A 14,440-nucleotide genomic window follows, 5' to 3' on the forward strand; every position below is an offset into this window, starting at 1 on the left:
ATGGGGAATGCATTATACTATATTGAGGACTATTTGGCACATTATACTATATGGGGGCTATCTAGGGGGCCGTCATACAGTGTGGAGATTACAGCCCCTGATGGGTATAATGGTTTATTTTCTTTTATACATTACAGAACAACGGCAGTATGGGAGATACGGATTAAAGCAGTTTCTACATTGTGGATAAGTTCAGGAGGCAGGTGGCAAAGGAAAAAGTGGCTCATAAGTGGAAAAGGAAACAGATTTTTTTTATATTACTTATTATAAAGTTTCTTAAATTTGCCTGAACTATTGATTTATTCACAGTTTGTTGAAAGCAAAGTTCCAATTTAAAACCATATATTATTATTTATTGTTATAGCGCCATTTATTCCATGGCGCTTTACATGTAAGGAGGGGTATACAAATTAAAAACAGGTACAATAATCTTAAACAATACAAGTCATAACTGGTACAGGAGGAGAGAGGACCCTGCCCGCGAAGCTCACAATCTACAAGGGATGGGTGAGAATACAGTAGGTGAGGGTAGAGATGGTCATGCAGCAGTTTGGTCGATCGATGGTTACTGCAGGTTGCAGGCTTGTCGGAAGAGGTAGGTCTTCAGGTTCTTTTTGAAGGTTTCGATGGTAGGCGAGAGTCTGATGTGTTGTGGTAGAGGGTTCCAGAGTAGGGGTGATAAGCGAGAGAAATCTTGTATACGATTGTGGGAAGAGGAGATAAGAGGGGAGTAGAGAAGGAGATCTTGTGAGGATCGGAGGTTGCGTGTAGGTAAGTACCGGGAGACGAGGTCACAGATGTATGGAGGGGACAGGTTGTGGATGGCTTTGTATGACATGGTTAGGCTTTTGTACTGGAGTCTCTGGGCAATGGGGAGCCAGTGAAGGGATAGACAGAGGGGAGAGGCCGGGGGAATAGCGGGGGGACAGGTGGATTAGTCGGGCAGCAGAGTTTAGAATAGATTGGAGGGGTGCGAGAGTGTTAGAGGGGAGGCCACATATATATATATATATATATATATATATATATACACACATATATATAGTACACAGTTATATTTATTGCTCACATGTGCATGGAAATGTTTTTGTGATTCTCAAAATTGGAGAAAAGTGAAAAAAAATGGATCATTGGAGAATTCATGTTCTGGAAGACGTTTACATCACACTGTCTTTGCATGGTTTGCAAATGGAAATAATTAGTAAAAAAAAAAGTCATCACAATACACATAGAACACCTTGGAGCTTGGAAAGTATTAGCAAAACAGTACAGACCACGCTTGCAGTATATGGTGGTAAGTCCCTAACATGAACATACAACAAAAGAACAAAAAAACAAAAAGCTGAGTCAATAACCACTGAAGTTCATATAAAAATCATACATTTTATTACAAATTCATGTCAAAATGATATTTCAAAATTCAATATGAATATCAAAAAGGAATTCTACAAAATCAAACTTTTTTCCACTGTAATCATATATGTCATGAGAACAGTGTCAATGACTAAATATATCTGCGCATAAATGAATGGCACCCATATATAGCAGGAAAGCGCCAAAACAATCCACCCTTATTGTCTTATATCTAAGCCATTTATCACATAAAATTAATGAAACAATACATCATTAAGAAATCTTACACATATCGGAAATGGAGGTTAGAGCTCTGTCGTTGTGTTCCACAACACACGTTTTGTTACCTCAAGGGGTCACTTACGGAAGCTGTTGCGAAATGGGTAGATTGATTTGAAACATTCCTGCTATATCCTAGTACCATTAATTTATGTCCCGATTTATTTAGTTATTGACACCGTTCTGATATCATATATGGTTATGGTGGAAACGTTTTTTAGCAGCATTTAGCAATTCCTTTTTAAGTCCAATCATGAATATGAGACAATGTTTAATGTGAATTTTTATATTAAAAATTGTAGAATTATACCCTATAATGCCCTTTATAAATTACTTTATTTAAGCCTTAACAACTTTTGTAATTTGCTTGATTATAAAATTCCCTACCATTCTCCATATCCAGCAAGTCCCTATATGTGCTTTTTAGTCTTCATTTCCTCTGATGTTTCGTTTAAGAGGAGTCTCAAATGGGACTTCAAAGGAGGATGGCCCTTAAGTTATTTCTCCAGATTTTTTCACCCTCACTGAAATGGGACATCATGAGAGGACAGCGCTGCAGTCACAGATAAAAGTTTCTGTCACACAGTACCCTGATAACGTCATGTTTCAGGTGGGGTGATGGAGAAGAGATTGCAGCTTCTGTCACCACTATCCCCACCGCATTATTATTACAAATGGTTACTCCTGGCGGGCATGGTTACTTTAAGGGGGCTATCTGGATGCACTATAACCCTCAGTGAAGCACACTGTACATTTTTAGTTTTAGTCTATCCTGTGTTCCAGAACCTGACCAGTCTGAACCTGTTCCTATACCCAAGTCCAATTCTGAATTTGTGTAGTCTGAACTGTGTCCAATTCTGTTATTCTGTCCTGTCAGCGACTCTGAGCCCAGTCCTTGTCAGCATGCGGCGATTTTAGGTGTGTGGCGCCTGCACGGGAAAGCAAACATTTTGCGTTTCCGCGCAGGTGCCGAACACCTCAAATCGCCACATGCAGACACATCCGCATACAACGCATGTCCCTGCATACCCAATGTTAAAGATAGGTACGCAGGGAAACGCTGGTTGCAGCTGGCAGTAGGCAGAGCCTGGGCGGAGATTGACGGAGAAAGAAAGGAACGCACAGGAACGCAAGTCTGAAACCAGCCTTCTATTTGCATCAATAATTTTTTAAAATTTAATTTAATCCATTCTTCCTTCTACTCGTAAAATGTTCCCTGTGCCATTGGCTGCAACACAACCCTAAAGTATGAATGATCCACCCCCCATGTTTTGGACCAGAAGCCGTCTTCTGAACTTCTGGTCATGCGCACTGTGTTTTTGAAGTTGAAGAACCATACACCCAGATTCTGAGGCGCTCTGCGCAATAACGGGAGACCATAAGATGGCTTCCGAGGTGCAGAGGTGCAGTGATGCACAAGATTTTCAGGAACTGGCAATGACAACTGCTCCTCCAAATTATATTATCACATAGGTGTGTGATAATATGGAAAGAGAGCTGACTAGTCTGTGGCAACTAACGCCCCATGGACTAGTCAAAGCTCTAACTAGCATAGGATACACTGACAATATAAATGCTTTTTTAAACCTCAATAGTATACAGGGATAATTAGTCAGGGAATCTACTCATAAATAAGTGAATGCTGCTGGGTTGGAGGGCATGGGGGACCTGACAGGTTCCCTTTAATTGCACCTGTTTGAACTTGTTACCTGTATAAAAGATACCTGTCCACACTCAAATCAATCAGACTCCAACTTCTCCACCATGGCCAAGACAAAAGAGCTGTCTAAGGACACCAGTTATAAAATTGTAGACATTCACAAGGTTAGGGTGTGCTAAAGAACAGTAGGCAAACAGCTTGGTGAGAAATGAAGGCTTCAACTGTTGGCGCAATTATTAGAAAATGGAGGAAACACAAGATGACAGTTAATTTTCCTCTGTCTAGGGCTCCATAAAAGATCTTGCATCTTGGGGTAAGGAAGACTCTGTGAAAGGTCAGGAAACAGAGATAAACTACATAGGAGTACCTGGTCATGGACCTGAAGAGAACTGAAACCACAGTGTCAAACATTACATTCCGGCCTTTCCTATAGTACGCTTGTATTTACTGGTGATGGTTTTTGTCAAGTGCACACGTATGTTTTTAATATATTAAATAAAGGTTATATTTTATGGTTATTTTGGAAATTGCCTTTTGGGGATTTTTCTGTGAGTTGAGTTTCAAGCTACCCTAAGCGTTTATATTATAGACTGTGAGAGACAAACATTACCGTTAGTAACACACTACGCCATCATAGATTAAAATCCTGCAGAGCACATAAGATCCCCCTGTTCACACCAGCGCATGTCTAGGCCCATTTCAAGTTCGCGAATGACCATCTGGATGATCCAGAGAAGGTATAGGAGAAGGTCATGTGGTCAGATAAGACACAAATATAACTTTTTGGTATCAACCTCACTCGTCATGTTTGGAGAAAGAAGAAGGATGAGTACAAAATCAAGTACACCATCCCAACCGTGTAGCATGGTGGGGTATACATCATACTTTGTGGATGCTTTTCTGCAAAGGGGACAGGATGACTGCACTGTATTGAAGGAAGGATGGGGTCATGTATCGCGAGATTATGGTCAACAGCTTCCTCCCCTCAGTAAGAGCATCGAAGATGAGTCATGGCTTGGTCTTCCTGCATGACAATGATTCGAAACACAGAGCCAGAGCAATTAAAGAGTGGTTCTGTAAGACGCTTTTCAAGGTCCTGGAATGGCATAGCCAGTCTTCAGACCTGAACCCAATAGAAAATATTTGGAGGGAGCTGAAACTCAATGTTGCCCAGTGACAGCCCGAAACCTGAAACCTGAAAGATCTAGAGAAGATCTGTATGGAGGAGGGGCTCAAAATCCCTGCTGCAGTGTGTTCAAACTTGGTCAAGATCTACAGGAAACGTCTGACCTCTGTAATTGCAAACAAAGGTTTCTGTACCAAATATTAAGTTCTGCTTTTATTTTGTATCAAATACTTAATGCAATAAAATGCAAATTAATTATGTACAAATCATACACTGTGATTTTCTAGATTTTTTTAGATTCTGACTGTCACATGTGAAGCATACCTACGATAAAAATTACAGAACTCTCCATTCTTTTTAGGTGGACAACAGCGGCAGTGTATCACATACTTATTTCCCCCCACTGTACTTATTGTAAGACATGATTTTGTGCTATGAAGGTGCTGCTTCTGGCACTGTTAGGATGAATGATCATGTTCCAGATCTTGTTTGCAGAAATTTCTGATATTGAAAATCAGTTACATTAATCTGAATGGGGTTGCTCCATATGAAAATGTCAGTTGCAAAAATATCTGTAGCAAAATATGCAGTGTTTAAAACCATCCTTATTCGGCAATGTTGGAAAATATGCCTACCACTAGTCAGGGAGGTGAAGGAGGATATAGAACGTTGCTCAGGAGACAGTGTTGACCGAAAGAACTTTCCATTACATAATATTCTGTGTATCCTATATTAATGGAGCTACATGAACTGCTTTCCCTCATGGGCAGCTGTGGTAGTAACAAATCATTGCGCTGGAAATGTGAGAAGTGAAATGAGCCTCAGTTGCAATCTCTACAGATACAAGTCTTGGTTAGAAGAAGACTTCATGGTGGTCTGGGCCAGGTAGACAAATGGACAACTCCAATCAAAAAGGACTTGAGTTGTAAGATGCTATATATAACTGTACTGTAAATTGTCTACTGATATCTGCCACTGAATGGGTAGTAGCAATATTAGTCTTTAATGGTTAGTACCAGTTTGGTGCTGCAATTTAAACTCTGTATTTCATATATTACAATATACGGTGTGGGCAGCAGGCTGACGTAGTAATGAACTATGGGTCTATCTTCCATCTACAACGGGTTACGGACTTCATTAACTAGAACAAAATGCCGTCTTTTCAGAAGCCTGAATAATAACAAATCTAAACAAATTCCTTCTAAGATAAAACATTCTCTCTAATGAGCAAAGAACCTTCAAATGCATCTGTTTGTCTTAGTGTTAAGCTTTCTTTATTTTCTGCTAGGCCCCGGGCCCTGGTAATGACACACCATATGCTACTCTCTTTAAGGCAGCTGAGATAGACAAGCCCCAGAGTGATAGAGGCAGTGAGTATGTGTGGAGTTTACTACAATTATACTAATGCAAGCTTCTCTATTGTTCAGGCTCTGTATGCTTTGCCAGTGCAGGCCAGGTCAGTATTACTCTGGATTACCCATGTTGTGAGGGATCTAATGCAGTCAGCAACTCAGAGGATTTTTTTTTATGCTGCGGGTATTTAACTCTAGAAAGCTCTCTTTTCTTCTTCTGAGTTTACTGAAGCATCACATTCTGTCATGTACTTGGTACACACAGAAGAGAAGAAAAACACCTATATATGCGAGCAAATTATAACTTTCCCACATTGTTTAGTGAATATATGACCTTAGATTAGCGATCATAATTATTAACTAGCATCGAAAAGTACAGATAACTTCACAGGCATTAACACAACATAACAATGATCCTTGTTCCCAATAAACATTTGTACAATTGCCCCCACATCTACTAAATTTTTTTTATAATACTGGCGGCTTATTACAGTTTGTGGCAGGGTGCCCTGTGCACAAGAATTTACCCTATTCCAGGGAATTCAGATGGGTTCACAACATGAGTCTGTTGTTTGATGGATCTTACAAAGACAGTCTTGTATAAGTGGTGATCGTTTGTGAACATTTTATAGATGGCTCTATGATATCCAACAGCTGCACAGAGTATCAAATTAAGCACCAAGTTTTACTATACAGTTTTGTATAATTGTGTTATAGCTGTCCACTACTTAGATATTGATGATTTATCCCACACACAGTATAATGGCCCCCCACATAGGATTAAGGATAGATCTTCAATACCTTGCACCCCACTGAATAGTTGTGTCAAGCTTTGGTGGCATCCAGATGTAAACAGTATATGGAGCTCAGCTCCATACACAATGTGGTTACCACTCCAGGTACTGCAGCTTAGCTCTTATTCACTTCAACAGGAGCGGAGCTGCAGGACCATAGGATGGACACTACACACTACTGAGCTCTGGTTACATCTGAACTGCTAACAGTAGTGTTGAGCGATACCGTCCGATACTTGAAAGTATCGGTATCGGATAGTATCGGCCGATACCCGAAAAGTATCAGATATCGCCGATACCGATATCCGATACCAATACAAGTCAATGGGACACCAAGTATCGGAAGGTATTCTGATGGTTCCCAGGGTCTGAAGGAGAGGAAACTCTCCTTCAGGCCCTGGGATCCATATTAATGTTACCGCGACGTCATTCCTCAGGTCCTAAATTCCTAGAATGAGGAGTTTAGTGCCTGAGAATGACGTCGCGGCTCCTGATTGGTCACGTTGCGGTCACATGGGCGACCAATCAGAAGCCGCGATGTCATTCCACAGGTCCTAAACGCGCTCATTCTAGGAATTTAGGACCTGAGGAATGACGTCGCGGCATCTGATTGGTCGCGTCGCGGTCACATGGGCGGCACGCGACCAATCAGAAGCAGCAACGTCATTCCTCAGGTCCTACGCGCTCATTTTAAACAAAGAAGCCTGTCGGTTACCCGCGATGATGTCCAGGGGCCGCCGGAGAGGTGAATATATCAATATTTTTTATTTTAATTCTTTATTTTACACCTCACTATGGATCCGATACCGAAACCCGATACCACAAAAGTATCGGATCTCGGTATCGGAATTCCGATACCGCAAGTATCGGCCGATACCCGATACTTGCGGTATCGGAATGCTCAACACTAGCTAACAGCTGATCAGTAGGTGTGTCAGGTTCCCACAATCTAGTATTGATGACCTAAAGATAAACAAGCCCTTGGTGCTAATTAACGTACATGTGCATCAACGCTGGGGTTAGTGTCTGGAAAGGGCTCAGGAGCAGAGTTCCCTCCACACGTGGTAGATGCTGGCTATGTTACATAGACGGTACTTGTATCTAACAGAAGTGGCTGGGGCTGAGCTCTGATTGCTGCTTAAATGCAGACAGGTTTGTCTAATTTTTCCCCAAAGTTTTGTGCTACTGGCAGCAGCAGATTTTGGGGATTTCCCTGTCCAAGTGTATTCAACGTGGTGGAACATTCCTTAGACAACCATTGTAGGATCGCTGCTTCAAACCGGTGCCACAATAGAGTTCAAGTCCTCTTTCTATCTGAAGAGGTAATTTGCTCATTGATAGTAGCATGCCAAGTCATGGGTATGTTTTCCTCTACTTGGCACTCATGCTTGATACTGAATAAACTGAGATGATTTGAAAATGTTGATTTTATTTTTTCATTCTTTGCATATTATTAACATGTCTACCAATCCTGTGATTTCTATAATTCCACAACTCTTCCTTATTGGGGTCGCAATTTCAATGTTGAGGAGTGTGTCCTTTGTAAACAGCACCATATCCATGGGACCTGGGATCTTGACTGTACAGGGCAGAAGATCATGTGTGTACTAATTGCTTTGAGGCAGGGCAGAGACAAAGTGATTGTATGCTCTGAGATTATATCAGGGAGGCATTTGCTGCCATGTGAAGATGGCCATCTGTTTGCAGCAAGGAAAGAGCTTCTCCTGATGTTGGAAAGATGTGAGCCAAGATGAAAAAGGGTATCCGTGACTCATGCGAGCTTCAAATAATACCCCCTTACCATACCCCCCAGCACACAACCTCAGAATTAGCCTATCTTCTGTGACCATCCCCAAATAAACTCAACAGACGTAGGTTGGATTAAATGGCCACAGCAGGCTTTATTAACATTTAATACACAACAATTTAAAGGGAACCTGTCACCTGAATTTGGCGGGACTGGTTTTGGGTCATATGGGTGGAGTTTTCGGGTGTTTGATTCACCCTTTCCTTACCTGCTGGCTGCATGCTGGCTGCAATATTGGATTGAAGTTCATTCTCTGTCTTCCGTAGTACATGCCTGCACAAGGTAATCTTTCCTTGCGCAGGCGTGTACTATGGAGGACAGAGAATGAACTTCAATCCAATATTGCAGCCAGCATGCAGCCAGCGGGTAAGGAAAGGGTGAATCAAACACCCAAAAACTCCGCCCATATGACCCAAAACCAGTCCCGCCAAATTCAGGTGACAGAGTCCCTTTAACAATGAAGTCCCAGAAGGGGATGGTCCTCGAAGCAGAAAACATATAAACCACAAATATCCAAAATCCCACTTTCACCCCAAGTTAACTCTTACCCCCAGCCGCCATGCACCAGCTCGGAGGCAAATAACTAACCTGACTGAACCCCAAACCGATTAACGGGTCCCTTGATTATCCCTTCCATGGGATTGTATAGACCCCGTCCATTATAATTCACCCAGGGGAGTCCAGGACCTCTTGAGATCCCCCCCACCAATCCATCATTTCCCAGTTCCACCAACTTCGAGGACCTTCCCACATGCCACCAACATAAATGTTCTGACTCCTCAAACATTTATGTCCCTCCACACTCTTAAAGCTGTTTCGATGCCATCTTGTATAGCCGAGCACTAAATATCCGTGCCTACCGCGTTCAAATGAACTCCATCCATTCTCAAAAAACCTCCCTCACCTGACTCCAAATCTACATGTCATACTACCACCGCCCCATTCTTTGCCATGAAGCGAGAACCAGCTTTGTTCTCCTTTATCTTTGCTTTATTCACTCCCTGCACTGACCACGCTCCCTGCCATACTTTCCGGGCAATAATATCTGACCAAATTAACAAAACCTTCGGAAACATTGCCCATAGCCTCAACATATCAAACTTAATATCTTTTATTAACTCTCTACAAGGCCTCTTACCTAAATCATTCCCCCCTTAAATGTATAACAACTATATCAGGGACCCGATCCAAACAAACAAAGAGATGAAATTTGGGCAGAAATTGACTCCATACCATCCCCCTTTTACTAATCCACCGCAGGGTTGGTGACTCCCACCCGTCTGGACGAACTGCAGACCGCAATGCAGCGGAGAAGATGAATGAATGTCGCATTAACCAAATTAGCTGCTGACCAAGCTCTGTAACAGAAAAAGAAAAACAACACCCTGTTTAGACCACACATGCTGTTCAGTCTCAAACCAGATTCGGGCAAACATACGACCGAAATCTCTCCGATTCCCAACACCCAATCCTCATCATGACCTCCCCGCCTAGACCCATCCTGGCTGCTTCTGTCGCTGTCTCAATTCTAAAAGAATGTCCGCTGTAATCCACTGCTGAAATGCCCCCCAATTCCAAACAACTCCTGAATATCACAATAAACTGGAAGCAAGACAAAAAAGAGCCTTCCACATGGACCAGCAACGACTCCCCTAATACACCACCACATTTCATAAAATTACTCACGCAAACCACCGGACATAAAGGGGGACCACGAACACTAAACAACACCACTCTACAACCCTTGCCAGTCACATCCGATTTAGAAGAGCGAATAAACACCACCACCCTGTCATCATAAACATCCACTTCTTCCCTCAGTAAGTCCCCTCTGTTAAACCGGGATGGGCTGACCAATTCTCCAAGCTGAAAGGCCCAGAAGAACGCCAATGGGAAAGCTGCGCTAAACAAATCCACCTCCCATTCTGACGAACATACCCCCAATAATTGCCCACCAATAATTAATAACACCTTGTAAGAAACCGGCCGCCTATTATCCAATGTCTTCCACCCCCTCAAGCCCTTAACCACCTGAAGCACCAAAAATGATTTTGTTTCGTCTCTAACACCTCTAACCTTAAAACCAAAGATAAGCCCGCCAAAAACGTATTCAACTTTGACACAGACCAGCCTGACTCCCAAGAATGACCTACCAGCAACAATAGCTTACTCTCATCTTCTATTACCACCCCTAACGATGCCTTCCAAGTTTCCCAAATGTTCCAGGCCTGACCATATTGCTTCTAAGACCTGTCCGACAGTGACCTACAAAACAATTCCTTGACGGCCCGCAGGGCAGGTTCCACAACTCTGGACACTCCAGACCTGACACATCTGATCGAGGTACCAACTCCAGGGACCGATCCCACTGTGATTGAAAAAGAGCATCAGCAACTGGATTAAATGCACCCGCCCTAACTTCTGCTACAATCCACAAATTAAATTTTAAGCTCAAGAAAACCAAGTGCTGTAGTATTTTTACAGCCGCTGGAGTTGCAGCCGATAACATGTTAATAGTCGTCGCCACACCCACGTGTTTGCAAGGAAAATGAATCTTCCTATTTTTCACCATTTTCCCTACAATGCCAAGACCCTGGGAAATAACTGAAGCAAAATCCAATTAGCCAAGAATCCTTGATCAATCCACACACGTGGCCATTCAGCCACCAACCAATTACCTTGAAAATATAGACCATAACCACATTTTTCATCAACACTGATAAAGAAACCCAGAGCGTCCGCATCAACTACTGGCTGAATCCAAATGGATATGCCATTGTACTCATGTAGAAAAATTGACCATACTTTCAAATCCTCCCTCATTTCCTTTTTCAATCTGATAAAATGCACAGGGGATTTCACCACGCCGACGCCAATGATAATCGCCGACAAAAGGCACACCCCATTGTCAAAATCCTGCAAGTAAAATTCAGCTTGCCTAGCAAAGATTGCAAACCACGCAGTTATTTTCTTTGAACTCGCCGCTTTTCCGACCTCTTCCCTTAAAGCCGTTACCTTGTCATCAGATAATCTACACTTCATCGCCATAGTATCGATCTCTATTCCCAAAAAACTCAACAAAGCCACCGGCCCCACCATTTCTTCAGCCGCTAACAGAACCCCAAATCTTTTTGCCACTCTCTCCATTGTATGCAGTAAAATCGAACAATCGGCGACATGAGCCGGACTAATAAACAGGAAATCGTTGAGATAATGTATACAAGAATTCAAACCAGACACATACTTAACAACTCATTCCAAAAAGGTACTAAACATTTCAAAATAAGCGCACAATATCGAACAACCCATAGGAAGACACCGATCTACAAAAAAAAAAACATCCCAAAAACAGCCCGGCAAATGCATGCTCTCAGGGTGCACTGGTAACAAGCAAAATGCTGCCTCTATGTACGTCTTAGCCAGCAACACCCCTTTCCCGCATAACTGAATCCAATCCATGGCTGCATCAAATGACGTGTACAAAACCAAACACAATTGAGGGTCAATCCTGTCGTTCACCGATGACCCCCTTGGAAAAGATAAATGTTGAATAAGCATGAACTTATTGGGCTCTTTTTTCGGAACGACACCAAGTGGTGATATCCTTAAATTACTGAGGGGAGCCACCGCAAAAGGACCGGCCATCCTGCTTAAAGCTACCTCTTTCTGTAACTTATCCGAAACCACATCCGGAAACTGCATTGCTGAATTTTAATTCTTTTTTAGTAACTGAACTTCCTGTTCAACAAACGGGATTCTAAAACCTTCCCTAAAACCGTCCTTCAATAAGACCGCCACCGCTGCATCAGGATACCTATTTAGATAACCCTCCATCTCGCCCAGACGTACCGGCATCTCCCCTTTTTTCAATCGCGTCCCCTTTCTGTTTGCCCCCTCTGAAACATTTTGCCGCCCCATGTGTGCCCCGCATGTTGAACACTCATGCTTGAACTTAGATTTGTTCCCAAATCTACAGGTACCCTCACTGAATGAAAAACACAGTCCCTTCTGCACTGCCGCCAAGTGTCCTGACTGTCCCGAACCCCTGATGCCCCCTTAAAAAGGCAGACCACCCTGACCCACCCTAGATGAGACCATTACCCTCATCCACAAGGCTATATCCTTATGGTTCCACAAAATACTAGACCGAAGCGCCTTCCACTGACGGAATTGCTTGTCATATCTTAACCAACCCTGACCGCCTATCGCATCCATATAGCAAAAAAGACACTAACAATTTTCTCCAATCACGCTAGCCAAAATGGCAAACGCTTGCAGCCAGTTAGAGAAAGTTCTTGGGATTAAACAATATCTCCTTCTTAGAATCCTCTCTCCTCACCCTATCGAGATTAAAGCGCTCTAATGGCAGTAGCGAAAACATTTCAATATACTCCCTTTTCCATATTTTCTCTCTCACCTCTTGCTTCAAATGAGCCCTCAGCGGTCCCTCGAAGCACACATACACCTCACCCTTTGCGGTATCATCCAAATGTATGCATCTTCCTTTTCTTTCTCACCACCAGCCCCCGCACTCTGACCTGATTCGTCTACTGTCTTTGTAACCCCAGACGCCCCACCACCATGCCCTGAAGAAGCTGCACCACCAAAAACTAAATTGCCTGAACCTCCCCCAGCTCCCAATGAGCCCCCTGTACCCATAAACAACCTAGAATCTCCTAGTCACGGTGCTGACAGTGACACCCCTCTTGTAAACAACAGACCCCAACAACATAGCTAAATCCCTGAGACCATTCATTATTACCCCCATGCACCAGAAAATGCCTCCTGACCCCTAAACGTAGAGGAAGATAAGCAGAGGTTAAAAGAAGGAACATGATCACTCTCACCTGGCTGCCTGGGTGCTGTGAATCCAGCAGCCAAAGAACCCAATCCTGACTAAGCTGCTCTGCTCCCATCCTGGAACAATTCACAGATAATTCCGCAGCTCCTGGGTCTCCCTGCCTGCCAGGCAGGAAGTTTCCCTAAGAAGTTGCTGGTTGTAGCTCCAGTATCCTGCAGCCAGAATTGAGATTGATCCCTAGCCTCCTATAGTGGGGTCGCAGCGTGGCTGACCGAGGCAGCCGGTTTCTGCCCACATCCTCCTGGTGTCTTGTGTGCAGCCCCCCTCGGGCCAGAGCTGCGCTGCATGACTTCCTCCCGCACTGCCACCGGCAACTCGCTGTTAACAGAGCCAGCTGCCGTCCACTACCTTCCTGACGCTGAGGGGCCACTGGGTAAGGCCCCCGCCTCCTAGACTCCTATGTTCCTCTCTGTTGAGCAGGCCCTGCTGCCGTGCAGGTGCCCGCCGCTCCAGGTCCCGACATCCTCTGCTGCGATGACTCCGATGAGAAGGAGGCCAGCTCCCTGATGTAGGCCCCGCCTCCTAATTGGATTCCTCCCGGCCATGTGACGTGACACCGCCAGCCTGCGGCCTCCGTCTTTAACCGGAGGGTCCAGGTCCCTGGAGGGGCTCCTGATTTGGCACCGGACCCAGGGAGTGACATCGGGACTTAAGCGTGCCAGAGGCCTAGACCTCCGCTGCCAGCGTCCTTCTGATGGAGCCTGGGAAGCTCCGGCCACTGACCCTTGCAACAGACTACTGACCAATGTCTGCAGCCATTCTGTGCCCTGAGTGCCCGCCGTGTTACTCAATCATTGCAGCAAGGCCTCCACCTCCATCACAATGCAAGGTACTCTGCAGTTTCTTATCTTGACCGGTGGGTACCTAAAATGTTTGCCCCACTAATATGGCCTCTTTTAATATCGTCCCCTTAATCCCACCTCTAACCCGTCCTACCCCTCCTACGCCCATGACCTCGTCTCTGCCCTCACTTCATGCACCATAAACCCCATAATCTCTCTCCTAACCCTGCCAGCTTCTATATTCCCAACGTCACTCGTCATGTCGGCCTCCCTCGAGGGGCCGAGGGCCCAGTGCAGCCTCTCTTATCCATGAAACACAGACTCTGCTTGGATCAAAATCCTTGGCCCAACCACCAGGTCTCCAGATTAGGGCTAATTGCCTCATATATGCCTATTGACGGATGAGTAAAACTGACCTTAGATGCA

The sequence above is a fragment of the Ranitomeya imitator genome, chromosome 1 (assembly GCF_032444005.1).
Source record: "Ranitomeya imitator isolate aRanImi1 chromosome 1, aRanImi1.pri, whole genome shotgun sequence".
Taxonomy (NCBI): domain Eukaryota; kingdom Metazoa; phylum Chordata; class Amphibia; order Anura; family Dendrobatidae; genus Ranitomeya; species Ranitomeya imitator.